The sequence below is a fragment of the Ischnura elegans genome, chromosome 10, assembly GCF_921293095.1.
Source record: "Ischnura elegans chromosome 10, ioIscEleg1.1, whole genome shotgun sequence".
Taxonomy (NCBI): Eukaryota; Metazoa; Arthropoda; class Insecta; order Odonata; family Coenagrionidae; genus Ischnura; species Ischnura elegans.
In genome coordinates, this window is record NC_060255.1 from 42,403,179 (window position 1) to 42,416,593 (window position 13,415).

The 13,415-nt window shown below is 36.1% G+C and overlaps 1 protein-coding gene and 1 non-coding gene across 3 annotated transcripts in view; one reads left to right on the forward strand and one right to left on the reverse strand.

The window, feature by feature from the left end:
• The window catches only part of LOC124166743 (hemicentin-1-like), a 671,962-nt gene that overhangs the window by 94,616 nt on the left and 563,931 nt on the right, over positions 1-13,415 (reverse strand). The window lies entirely within an intron of this gene.
• On the forward strand, positions 11,782-11,853 carry Trnam-cau. Its single transcript has one exon. It is a non-coding gene; the product is annotated as a tRNA-Met (tRNA).

A 13,415-nucleotide genomic window follows, 5' to 3' on the forward strand; every position in this document is an offset into this window, starting at 1 on the left:
ATTCCAAATTGAATGAGGTGTAAGATAATTTTCGATTATTTATTTTATTGCTAACTAGTGTAAATTACAGTGATGTTTTTCCCGGTCTATAGCCAATAAAATCATATTCCAAAGTCATAATTTCCAAAATAATGTGATAAGGTGCATCATTATTAAATTTTGGACAAAATCAATCATCAGCAATCGTGAATTACGGTACTTTGGGTTTAATTGCGTTATTGATAAAAACTCCAGCAGCGTTGTACCTCGAAAAATAATTATGGCTTGTCGTCATCAAAAGTGGCCAAAATAATTTACAGATCAAAAAACTAATTACTTAATTATTTTTTCTAAGTCTTCAACAAGAAGATTTTCACGTGTAACTTTTTGCCATATTACTGATTGCGAAGACGAGAAGCTTTATATTGGCTAAAATGCTTAATGCTGCGTTGATGCACGCAATGATAATTTCCAAATGAACATTGATAGTTTAATATTAATTTTATCAGGTATAAACAATGCCTGGTAAGTAAAAATACTAGAGTCCTGCTGTTGCACAAACAGGGCAACAAACAATTCAAATACTTACTTAAAAATTAAAATATTTGGGTAGGATGCCCATCGATGGGAAGACTTACGTATGATTTAAAGAGCTTCGACTCCTCACAAAATATCCAAAGAGACCATGAGAGCTCAAACGTACCTGAAAAGGACAAGAAAAAAATTGTACAATATTACATTGAAAGACATAAAACTCTGTAAATAATTTAAACGGGTTAAATTATTATTCATGTGCTACTACAAGTAAGATAATTCTCTATTTGTTATGCTATAAATGATATGATACTGTTTTGAGTATAGCGTCATTTTAAATGCTAAGCAAATGGTAACAATTGTAACAAAAACAAACGAATTACCTATGTATTGCGTGAACATGCAGAACTTCCCTTTACATGGAGAAATTCAACAATGGTAATAGCACAGAAATTTTGTATTTCAAAGTAAAATACTAAAAAATCAAATAAGAAATGCAGTTAAAACGGGAATTAATATATAGAAGCTATCGGAGGAATTCATAAACGTTCATGAAAATAATGGCGATGAAATCTAGAAACATTCATTTTATGGTGAGTTTGATGAATATCAGCTAAACGTACTTATTTTGTTGTGAATTCACATTGATTATGATATTAGACGAAAAGTTGCATCGCCAGTTTTAAGGAAGAAGGGAATTAGAATTTTTGTTGAATTTATAAAGCAGTTCCAAGGAATGCTTACGAGTAATTCAGAAGAAATTGGACATTTACATAAATTGAACATTAAAAAAAATAAAATATTAATTGAAGACCAAGGATAAACTTCTTGAAAAATCATTTAGCTTTATTCGGTGAGATTGATATCCTTAAATGAAGGGATTGCAAATCATAATAAATTAAAGATTAATAAAATAAAGGCATATATAGGTGCATCAAATTTACCATGTACTTTCACAGGATTCCTACATTTCAATTTAGTCGAGTCATAAGTACGTTTAACGTCTCGATATAGATTTTTCATAGAAAAGTACGTCTCTCATCTCTCATGGATCACGGTGTCAACTTTCACGTGAACAAAATAAGAGCACGGAGGAATACGAAGAGAAAAAATCGTAGCGTTTAACGCAATCGTGGGAGATGCAACGCGTCGCTCGAGAATTCTAATCCAAAAAAATAAAAATCGAATTCAACAACTTCAACGCTGCAACATAAATCGCGATCTCTCGATTTTCGAATTGAAATAGCTCGCTCTTCATTTTTTTCTTGCACATAGAAATTCACTCTATATCCCATAGATTTCGCTTTGCCTTCGGTGACTTCGCGTTGCGCTCGTGATCTGAATTATTTTCAAACCTCAAAAGGGAACGGGATCTCCTCGTCCCTAAGCTCGAATCGAAGTAGGCACAATATACATGTGAAACATAAAATCTTTCCAGAGTTATAACCCCACAGATTGGTTATGGCAGGCCCTGCAGCTACCTACATTATCTTCCCTAGACCCAGTTTTTGATTCTTTGTGGTGGTTATACCTGACATATTCAATTACTTATAATTATCTTTGAAACCTGCCTCTAATATGACGATTCTTCTTTCCTCTCTGCTATAAGAATTCTATGGTGCCAAAGGGTAGTAACTTTTGTAAGCTTTTTCAAGGTCTATCACACAAGTTGTTCTTTTTGTGACTGTGGAAGTAGTTCTTGATGGGGTTACATTACTAACAAGGTGTACTTAATGGCCTAACATTACGTTAAGACCTGAAAATATGCCTACTACCACGCAATATGCTTATCTACTTCATTCACAAGTCTTTTTTACAATTTTTTTCTAATGTATTCTAATACCAGTAGGGCACAGTCTTGTTTATTACTTAATAAAAAGCACGCTTTTCAGCGGCATTAAAATTTTACTATCTTTTCTCGAACATCCATCTGATTTCATAAGAAATCTCAGTTATTTGCTCCAGAAATTTGTTGATAATTAGTTGGTCAGTTGGATTTTTAAAGGCTTCACCGCATTTCAGGTATAATTCCTCCATATGTTTTACTGCATGTCATATTCAATTTTAATTTCGGGGCTATCAAAAAGAATGATGCGATTTAGAGGATAATTTATTACAGGCTGTTTTTTATTTTTCAAATTTTTAGTCCCTATCCGTTTACTTACATAATAAATAAATTTCAATATTTGTGTCTTTGTTCACTCCACCAATGCCCAAACTATACTCAACTTCAAACATTAGTTAACGTCCAAATATTACTCAGCGTTTCTTCTTTCACGGTTATATTTATTCCTTAATCATGTTCAATTAGTGGTTTTGGATGTGATTTTATCATTAATTTGTTTTAAATTATTTATAATTTGGGCAAAATGTGATACCAATAGCTATCTTAAAATTATCCCTACTAAATTCCCATGAATTACTGAAACTGCTTCACTCCTTTAAGATGACCCAGTAAATTAGGCATATGAATTCCCAAAACAGTATGCGTACCATTTAAAACGCAGCCACACGTACTTGATACATGCAATTCCTACAAGTATGTTTAGCGCATAAATGCGTAAAAAGCTTTTAAAAAATGCTAATTTGGAGCAAAGAGTTTAATTCCTTCCTTTCGCCACAAGCATAGAAGAGATGCGAATCAAATTTTGGCAGGTGGTGGAGTGGAATGTTGACTAGGGCGGATTCAGAGGGACAGGCATAGGGTGAGGATCGGAAGGGATGCCGAGAAATGGAGAAATCCTAGGAGTAATGCTTGTAATGGACGTTCTGCAAATTCATTTACCATTTCGCTTGTATCCATCCTTGAGGCCGCTATACTAAGTGAACGATCATGCGAATGAAAACATTCACCGTGTCTAAAGGCCACTAAACACGGTTAATGATCATGAGAATGACGATGCTGATTGATCACGTGACCATTCACAGGATCATGCGAGCAAAAAAGAACATGTTCTAATTATCAAGCGCATGACGGTGCATTCGCAAATATTTACGTTCTTCCAAATTATTTCATTCATATGACCATTCAGCATGTTTATTCACATGGTCATTCACCGTGTATTACGGCCTAAACGGAAAAATTCGCCAATTAACCGTCATGCGCATGGTCATTCAGTGAAAATTAGAGCATGTTCTATTTTGTTCGCATGGTCCTGTAATGATCTCATGATCACTCAGCATGATCATTCACCGTGTATAGCAGACTTTAAATTCCGCTCCAGATGCATTATGTATTGAGCTATTTACTTTCCACGACCATTTAAGTTATCATAAAATATACTGCATGGTATATCATTCTCCATTTACTGATGGTTTACTGAACATGGTTTGGAACCTCATGCCAGCATCAAAGCAACAATATTGAAAAAATGTCAGGCAATCGTGGAACGTTGGTTCAAATTACGGCTAAGGAAACATTTTTCACGATATGTAGCATGCCTTTTGTAAATATGTGTGCGAATAATTTTTACTGAACTTATATCCATATTTAGCATAAAAATGTATCAAATAGATTTAAACCATTATGTAAATAGGGAATAAGACGTTTTACTTAGGAGTCCATCGCAATTCATAACTAGAGCCTTCACGCGTTTTGCTCCAGACTACATATTATATAGATGAATACCCAGAATTGCATAGTATTTTTAACCATTTTCTTTCACAAGAATACGTGCTTGTTACATTAATTACTTACATTACCAACAAGTAATAAAATATCGAATAAAAATAAATCTTTTACATTTTTCGTAGATCAAATCGTTTACGTTACAGTAAATTGAACACGTGCGAGTTGTATTTCATCAGGTTCAGGAACGGAACCATGCTGGATGCAGGTATTGGAGAAACGCTCGCATCCCGGCCAATATTTGTTGTACTAAGGGATTTTTTATGCATTTTTCTAGCGGTGATGAGACCATTTGCATCAACTCTTGAGAATTCAATAGCATGTGTAAAAAAATTCTGGGCATAAATTTTTTAAACTTATTTTTCCACAATAAATATTTGTAGAAAAAAAAATTCGTGCGCGTTAATACGCTAAGCACAATTTTTTTACTGAGTTTTTATGCTCATTTAGCATATAAATGTGTCTAAGAGTTTAAAAACTTATTATACAAGGAAAAAATATTTCCTTATTTCTTTTATTCTGACCAAAATCGAGCATGTGCTGGCTGAATTTCGGCAGGTTGAGGAGAGGAATGTGGACCAAGGCGGATTCGGAGAGAGAAGAAGAACATGGCTAGGCTTGGAAGGGATGGCGAGAAGTGAAGGAATCCTGGGAGTAATGCATGCGAAGGGAATGCTCGAGGAGAGCATTCGTAGGCGGAGGAGAGGACTTGGTAGTGACGTAAAGAATGACCATGGCAACGAGGCGAGGAGGGTGGGATGGAGTCTTCGGGAATGCGGCGGGCGGCGGCTCCCTAGAGGGCGCGTTTATTTCTTCCGGGGCCCTCCGGAATGGATGGGGAGGTTAGCCAAGACGAATATCCCTCGAAAGCCGTGCCGCGAGGATCTGTATCTCGATTCGATGCTTCTGAGAAGTCGGGGGCACGGATGGTGGCGCGTTCGAGTGAGATGGGAGGACTGTGACTAGGGAGAAGTGGGAAAGGAATGGGATGTAGTTGTGAGGAATACGGTTCGGTTACGTCTGCTCTTCAAGAGAAGAAGATGTCCTGCAATAGAGCATTTCTCTGTTGGTTAGTAGATACGCATTACATATTAACCGCTAAGAGCGTACAGAGCGCGTTACTCAGATGTTAAGCGAACTAGGCTGGGAGCCGCTTGAGACTCGGAGACTGCGGACTAGGCTTAGATTGCTTGAACAATTGAGAATATATATCTTTAAGAGCGTCACAGAGAACATAATATCAGAGCCACACTATATTTCCAGATCCGATAGAAGCGACAAATTAGGAGAGATGTTTTGCCGAACGGATAGATATATAACCTGGAACCTCTCGTAAGGAGCACATATGAGGAATATTTGCGGCATAGCCCTGAAGAAATTAGGATTCGTCAAGCGTATTGTGGGAAGATTTTCGGATGAGAAAGTAAATGAAAGGTGCTATTTCGCACTTGTCTGATGGAATCTTGAATATGCAGCGAGCGTATGGTATCCGGTGAAGAAAGACTAAATCCGCGAACTGAATAATATACAAAGGAAGACTGCGCATTGAGTCAAAACCTGCTACGGGCGTACAGACAGTGTTACTCAGATGTTAAGCGAACTAGTCTGGGAGCCGCTTGAGACTAGGAGACTGCGGACTTAGATTGCTTGAACAATTGAGAATAGATATCTTTAAGAGTTTCACAAAGAACATAATATTAGAGCCACACTATATTTCCAGGTCCGATAGAAGCGACAAATTAAGAGAGATGTTTTGCCGAACGGATAGATATGGGAAATCATTTTTCCCCCCGAACCATAAACGCTAGTCCCAACTTCGTTAGAGCACTTCATTTTTAATGAGTAAACGGCTGGTGTCCTGACACCCCCTGTCACAGCCTTTTAGGCGGCTTGCGGGGTATTATGTAGATGTAGATTTTAATTGAAAAACATGTTATTTATAAAACGAGACTGACTCTTCGGCCTCGGTGGCGGCGGGGATAAGTCCTCGCCTACCATACCGGTCGCGGGTTCGAGCCCCGCCTGGGTAGATTTCCCCTTCCCGGACATGGGTGTGTGTTATTGTCTAATGTTGATTGTTTAAACTCCCGATGCCTCCCCAAGCCACAATGTGCTGTTTTCGGGGACAATTGAGATAAATAAATAAATGCCAATCTGATGATTAGATTAGGAGGAAAATAAACTTCGAAACCGATTACACAATCATCATTAGGTGGGTTGAGTAAATATTATTTATTCTGTATAAGTCAGATTGAAATTCTCTTTTGGCTCTTTTAGCTAGACTTTAGATATTTCAGTGGTTTCTTAATAATCTTCATATGTAAAGGTCATGGCTGGAGGCACGTTTGAGAGAGAAGGGAGGACATTGGCTGTCTGGAAAAGTGGGGGAGGAATGCAATGTAGTCTGTGGAATACGGCTCAGTTACGTCTGCTCTTCAATTGAAGAAGATATCCTGAAATTGAGCTTCACTATGTTGGTAATACGATAGTAAATACTTATTCCGAATGGGGAATCGGGTTTGCGTGGTGGCTAGAGTGCTGGCTTTCGCTGGCATTTCAAGTTCAGCACTGTCCATTGTAATGGATGTGAAGTCGCGGTCCTTTTGGTGCCTTTCGTTCGAAATAGGCTAATATGGACGCCGGGTTTCTCTCCACGCTTCCTCTAACCTTCCCTCATGGCACAAATAACCATAAAATTCGGTATATCGTCACCCAGCCAAACAATAAGTAAGAATAAGCAACAATGGTTTCTGTTTTCAACTATTAAGGCAGGTTACTGACAGGTTCTTAACTTCTAACTGCATTAATTTCTAAATAGGAGCCGAAACATTTCATCATTAAATATATCCAAAAACCCTTTAATTACTAAATTTCAAAACTTTTTCTGCTTCTTAATTTTTAAGGAAACATTTTAGTATGTGTCGCATATGATACATTATGATTGTAGACAACGTTTGTATTAAATTGATATGTATCACAGATTTTAAAACTTAAAACAAAAGGTTTTCATTTTACATATTCATTGAAAACTTCTCATTGGCGCCCGTACCTTTACTAATTAAACATAAATATATAACTCAGGTATATCCTCTCAGTTGTGTCAAATTCGGTGAGCAGACTTCCTTTAACATAATTAGAAGCTGATCAGATTTAGCATCTGCTGACTACTTCAAGACCCACTTAGAATAACGACTGCGTGTATCGTATATGATACTCCATACGTTAGAGAGGGAGATTTGTTCCCTTCAGAAATAACCTGTAATGAACGTAGTGTATATCATATATGATACAAAATACAGTAAAAGACAAAACAATTTAATGCACACATTAAAAAAACTTGAAAAAAATCTGCCATACATAAAACACGCTGTCCAAGAAGCTAATCTAATGACTCAAGTAGTAATATTATTCTTGAAGCCAAACAAATAACACATAGATACTATTAGTCACAATTGCTTTTCAGAGAGCCGTAATTTTAGAAAAGTAACGTATATACATAATGTATTTAATTGATTTGGATTCAAAGATATATACGTTTTACTTTTTCGACGTATCAGCACCTTTTATCTCTAAATGGAATATTTAAAAATCGTTCATAGTTAAAGGTTTTTTAATTTGAACTTTATAAACTTGTTATGATATTTTTCTCGACTGCTCAATCCCGAAGGTGTTATTTTTCAATTACTCTTCAATCAAATTTAATTTATTCGAAAATAAACCCAAAAAATAAAAACATTCCACACCAATAAAATCCTACAAATGAATCTCTATGGATCAGGAAATAACAGTGAGATTAGATTTCAGTTATTGAGCCAATGTTAAATTTTATTGCGGAAATCGGCACCACTGAGGTTATATCGCACATTTTTTTTACCACTTGAACTACAACATCACCAGAAGGACGAAATGCATCAATTTTTTAAAATAAATATTTAAATAAATTTTAAATATTTTTGTCACACTGTTATTCTCTAAATTGAAATGTCTGAGGAAAGGTAAAAATATGAATGGATTACCCGAGTAAGCAATGAGCAATTGCTACGAAGAGTGGGAGAAATGTAGGTCTTCTAATACCTTAAAATGAAGCCTGTCAATGAAAACTCTTCTCAACTTTAGGTTGCACTTAGCCTATGCGCTAAAAGCCCTAATAATTTATTACATATTTTTTCACATACATATGCTACCACTCGTGATTATTTTACTGAAATGCAGTTACGCATTAGAAATACAAATCTTTTCGACATATTTTAACCCATATCTCATCCTTCACACATAGCCCTGCATAGCCCTCGCAAGCCACCTAAGAAAGCGAGTAGCAGGGGTCATGACGCGTACGTGTTACGAGCACATGGCTTGTATGTATTCTAATTCATGACTGACATATGCTAGTTAAAACTGTTAATTAATTCACAACACCAATTGATGCAATTGCATCTGAAATTAGTCAAAGCATTCATGAATTTCGATAGTATATGTAAATAATGGATATGTTTTCTGAAAATAAAATGTTAACTCTAACACATCAGTAAAATTGAACATTTTATACACATGGAATGGTTCACATTAAAATGCATAAGAAATTCAATCATGAAAAAAAAACAAAATTCAAATCTTTCATGATGGATTAGAGTATATAAAAGAATAGATGAATGGAATATGGACAGTTATGAAGATATAACTTTTCGAATAAGAAATTTTTTGGCATTATCAACTCGACAAAATTATTGTTCACCGCAATTATTTAAGCATTAAGCTAATTATTACACCTCAAATTTACATGTTTTTATTAAATTAATGGATAAAAAATGAGAAAAACAAAGTTATGTACACGACTTTGACTCGCAACAGCAGCCAGAATGCTGAATTTGAGGAAGGAAAATAACCAGTCAAATAAAATGCAGCGTTAGAAGGGGAAGGAAACATGGTTGGAGATGATGGGGAAGAATACCGAGAAATAGGGTTGGGACGAGATAGGCATGGCAGAAGTGGGGTTAGAGGGTATAAACGTTTGCGAAGAGAAACAGGAGAATAAACAGCCGCTCGGGGTAAAACGGGGTTATTTCGAGGAGACCAGACGGTGAAATAAGAAAATTCGTACATGGAGCTGGAGACAAGAAAGGAAAGAGATCGTATTCATCCCTGAGAAGACGCCTGAGGATGGAACACAAGTGAATAGAAAGGGAGATATGAAAGAAACACAAAACTACCCCTGGCCGTGTAACAGAAAAACAGGGAACCCCCGTTAAGTCTGTCAGTAGAGGCAGGATGGGGGTCGTGAGAAATTTCCCATGAGGTACCAAGTGGCTACCGAGCCATGAGCGTCATACTGGGGAGAAAAAGAATATGTATTGTGTTGAACATTAATATTTGGGATATCAGCGAAGAGCATAGTAGCAGGACTTTAACGTCAACTGGCAGGTATCGAAGCAGGGGCGTAGACAGAAAAAATTCGGGTGGGGGGGGGGTCTGCAACGGTTAAATACTGTATTCAATAACTAATTCTTCACTGTGTGGTATTATATTTTATGATTACTTGGATATTTCACTTTTATTAACACCACTAGTTTTTTACATAACGCGACCTGAGTTTTAGGAAGAAAAAGAAAGAACATTTAAGGGCTTGTAAAAGTAACAAATATGATGTAATTAAGTTTGCTAAACACTTAATATGCAACTGCGATTTTAAAATGAATATTTTAAAATTATGCGGTGACCGCCGTGAATCATACTCATAAGAGCATTTGGAAATTTTAAAAATTATTGAAAGTCAGGACAGCAATGTGATAAACGAATATCTTTACCCATCGTTTTCCCCATGATCTGGCATCCGTTTTAAAATTTATCTCTTCCTTCATTAAGTGATTAAGCAACAATAATAAGATAAATGCATCATAACTTACGCCTAAAGATGATGATTACACATCGAAACCTAGATCGCGTTATGTAAAAAACTAGTGGTATAATTAAAAGTGAAATATCCAGATACCTTAATGACTACCTATTCTTTATTTTAGAGGGTTAAGTGTCGGGGAAGTTAATTGGGGGAGAGTAAACTTAAAACCGTAACGCTCAATATTTATAATACTTGAGTAGGTACATAAAATATCGTCTGCATTAAACTCGCAAAAGTGCGAAAATGTAATCCTCCCTTACATTTAATAAGTTGAACAATCACGCCCATCGATTATGAGGATAAATGACCCAGTTGGAATGAGAATACGCAGCCTCTGGTTAGGCAAATGAGGACAGAACCCCTATAGCAGGGATCTTGATTTAAACCATTTTGGCCCGGAAATATTTCTGCTTGTGATTGTAAATATGTTTAGGTGCGTTGCTCCTTTGGTCGTCTTTGATAATCCAGTTTAATATTTTGGTGATTCATCAACTATTTTCTTTCGAATGCCCGGTGGCCATATTGGATCGGAGGATCTTCATAAAAAAAGATTAGTCTTCCGGGCAAGTATATTTTTAGATGAAAGAAAGTTAAAACAATCTTTAAAATGCCATTTTTTTACTTTTACGCCAGTTACTATTTCCGTCTTTGGGCTTGTTTCGATATTTTTCAAAAGTGAAGTAAACTAATAAATGCATTAAGATAATGCAAGCTTCAACAACACATTTGCGACTACTCAGCAGATAATAGAACTGCGGGGTTTCAAGAGCCTCATGTGTTAATAGTGGTAGGATTTAACCACATGGCTAAGGTGGGCGGAAATGGACAGAGCTAAATTTGAATTACACCAATCATTATTATTTAACACTGTTAAAGTTTTGCGGTTGAACTTGAAACATTGGTAAAGGATGAGGAAATTCAGTTTGTTTCATAATGGCACTTTATAACCAACGATGGATTCAACACTAATGTCACTTTATAGATTTTTCCCTAGTTAAATCATCTTGTTGCCCATAGGAATTTGTATGAAACGCTTATTTTTCGGGGTCATGGTAACTCAAGAGACGTATGCATCGTGAGAGTTTTACTTCACAAATCCTTTATAATCAAATCATACACAAAAATATTGTCGTGTACTTACTTCGTGTCGTATACCTGTAAAGAGTCTAACTGGGGGTAGTAGAACTCAGATTGGTTAATTATGAGAGGATCGATCTCTTTAAAGATTAACACCCAAATAATCAAGTAAAATCCATTTATTAAAAACAAAGACGGAGATTCTCCCCATCCTACTTTGAGGGTGGATTCTATAAGATAATAAATATTTGACCAGTGCGGTCACGGCATTACACATCTCCATTCATAAATTAACTTTAAGCCACGTGTAACCTTTATGACACTTAAATGCCGAGATTGAAAATCGCTAGCAGGGGAAAGCAAATCTTCTGAGCGGTAAATACCTACTGCAGAAAAAGTAAGGGCTTGAAAATACCTTCGAGACGAGATTAAGAGACGAGAGAGAGAGTAACGACATTGAAAATATCTTCTCTTCCCTCATCTAGGCTCTTTGTATATATAAAAATATAGTAGCAGAACAAATAGTCGCATATTCATTTGTACCCAATCATTTAATTCAATCGTTAACGCATAAAATTTGCCTGAAAGTACACAATTTCATTCATCATGTGCTACACAACAGAAGGTATTTCCAGGTTTCAGTCGTTTTGATTCCAAAACTATACCAATTAGCAGAGTGGCGCAGTGGAAGCGTGCTGGGCCCATAACCCAGAGGTCCGTGGATCGAAACCACGCTCTGCTATTCTTTTTTAGAAATCTAGTACCGATCCGGGAGATGGCAAAAATTTATTTCATATGAAGCAAGGGCCTGAGTTTATTTGCCTCTATGTGAAAATTAAACAAAGAGTGCTATCATTAAAAACGTACTTACTGAAAATAAGTGTAGACCGCAAACGGTTTACCTTATTTAAAACAACTTTCCAGAATCATTTCTCCCTGGTCATTCAAAGGATTATTAAAAAGTTACGAATGAAAAAATAAATTAAATAGTAAGTCAAATAAGATGAAAAACTGAAGCTTCGATATAAGAAGAAATGATGATGACGACGAGGATATTTTTCATCACTCGGTTCTTATTTTATCCCTTCATAACTTGAGGACCCATCGGCAACTTAAGCTACTCGCTGCACAAAAAAGACTTCTTCAAACGGTAGTTACACATTCTTTATTAATACATGAGTACTATAGGCCTTACGACGTGCTACATCTTCGAATTCCCAATTTTCATGCCCTGCGTTCATTCAAATCCTCTTCGTGTAATCCTCTTTTAGCCATATATGTGGCCTAGGCCTGCCTATATTGCGTCTTCTCCTGAATTCTGCTGCAAAAATTGATTCGTGAATCGCTCATTTCCTATGCATTGCATGTGTTTTAATAATAGTTTATGAAATTATGCGCAAAGTTCAATTAATTGTTCCAAAAACTGGATTATAAAAACATTAAACGAGGAATAGGAGCAAGATTAATCTGAGATTAATAGCTAATGTGTATTAATGATAGTAAAAACTTTATAAGCATAAAAACTTAAAAATAAAGGCTGCACAGAGCTACATAAAACATGTTATGGAATGCCTCCCTTCACTACTTTATCCCTAGTCTGAATAGAGAAGTGTTTCAATCGGAGTGCCACGATGAAAAGTGTTTACTAACTAATACTCTCTGCGCATGGTGTAAAATTTCATGATAATAATGGCATGAATAGAGAATTCTCTGAAATGAGAAGACCCACAATTTTGCGCAGAGAATTTTCGCACATTAAAGAGCTTAGGCAGAATTTTTAAAATGCATGGCCAGGGTAATTGCTGACCAAATTTCTTACGCAGTAATCCCATGAAGACATGAAAAATGCATCAAAAGTGCTGTTTAATCCGTGTAATTTAACGCGCGTATCTTTGCGCAATTAGGCTTACCTACTCGGCGAGAGAAAATATATTCCTTTACGTCACAGGCTGCGTAATCCTGTGCAGTGGACCACTAAGCTATCTATTTCGGACACCCTCTCGGATTTAGGTCGCTTGTGAAAGAACAAACCAAATTTAATGCTGCATTAAGTAAAAGAATATAAAAATGTTTCCTCCTATTATCAGCAACACTAGCATCTAAATTAATGGTATACGGTGTATCTATAAAAAAAACCAGAAGCAGCACTTTTTCGTAGAAGCATAGCAAATATTTAGTAAACTAAACATTTAGGTATCAAAATTTTAAAAATGCCCACAGAAATACTTGAAATTTGGTGGAGATAAAAAGCAAGCTGAATGAAAATATTTTTTAACCCGTAACTAAAGGAATTATCAGGAGCAT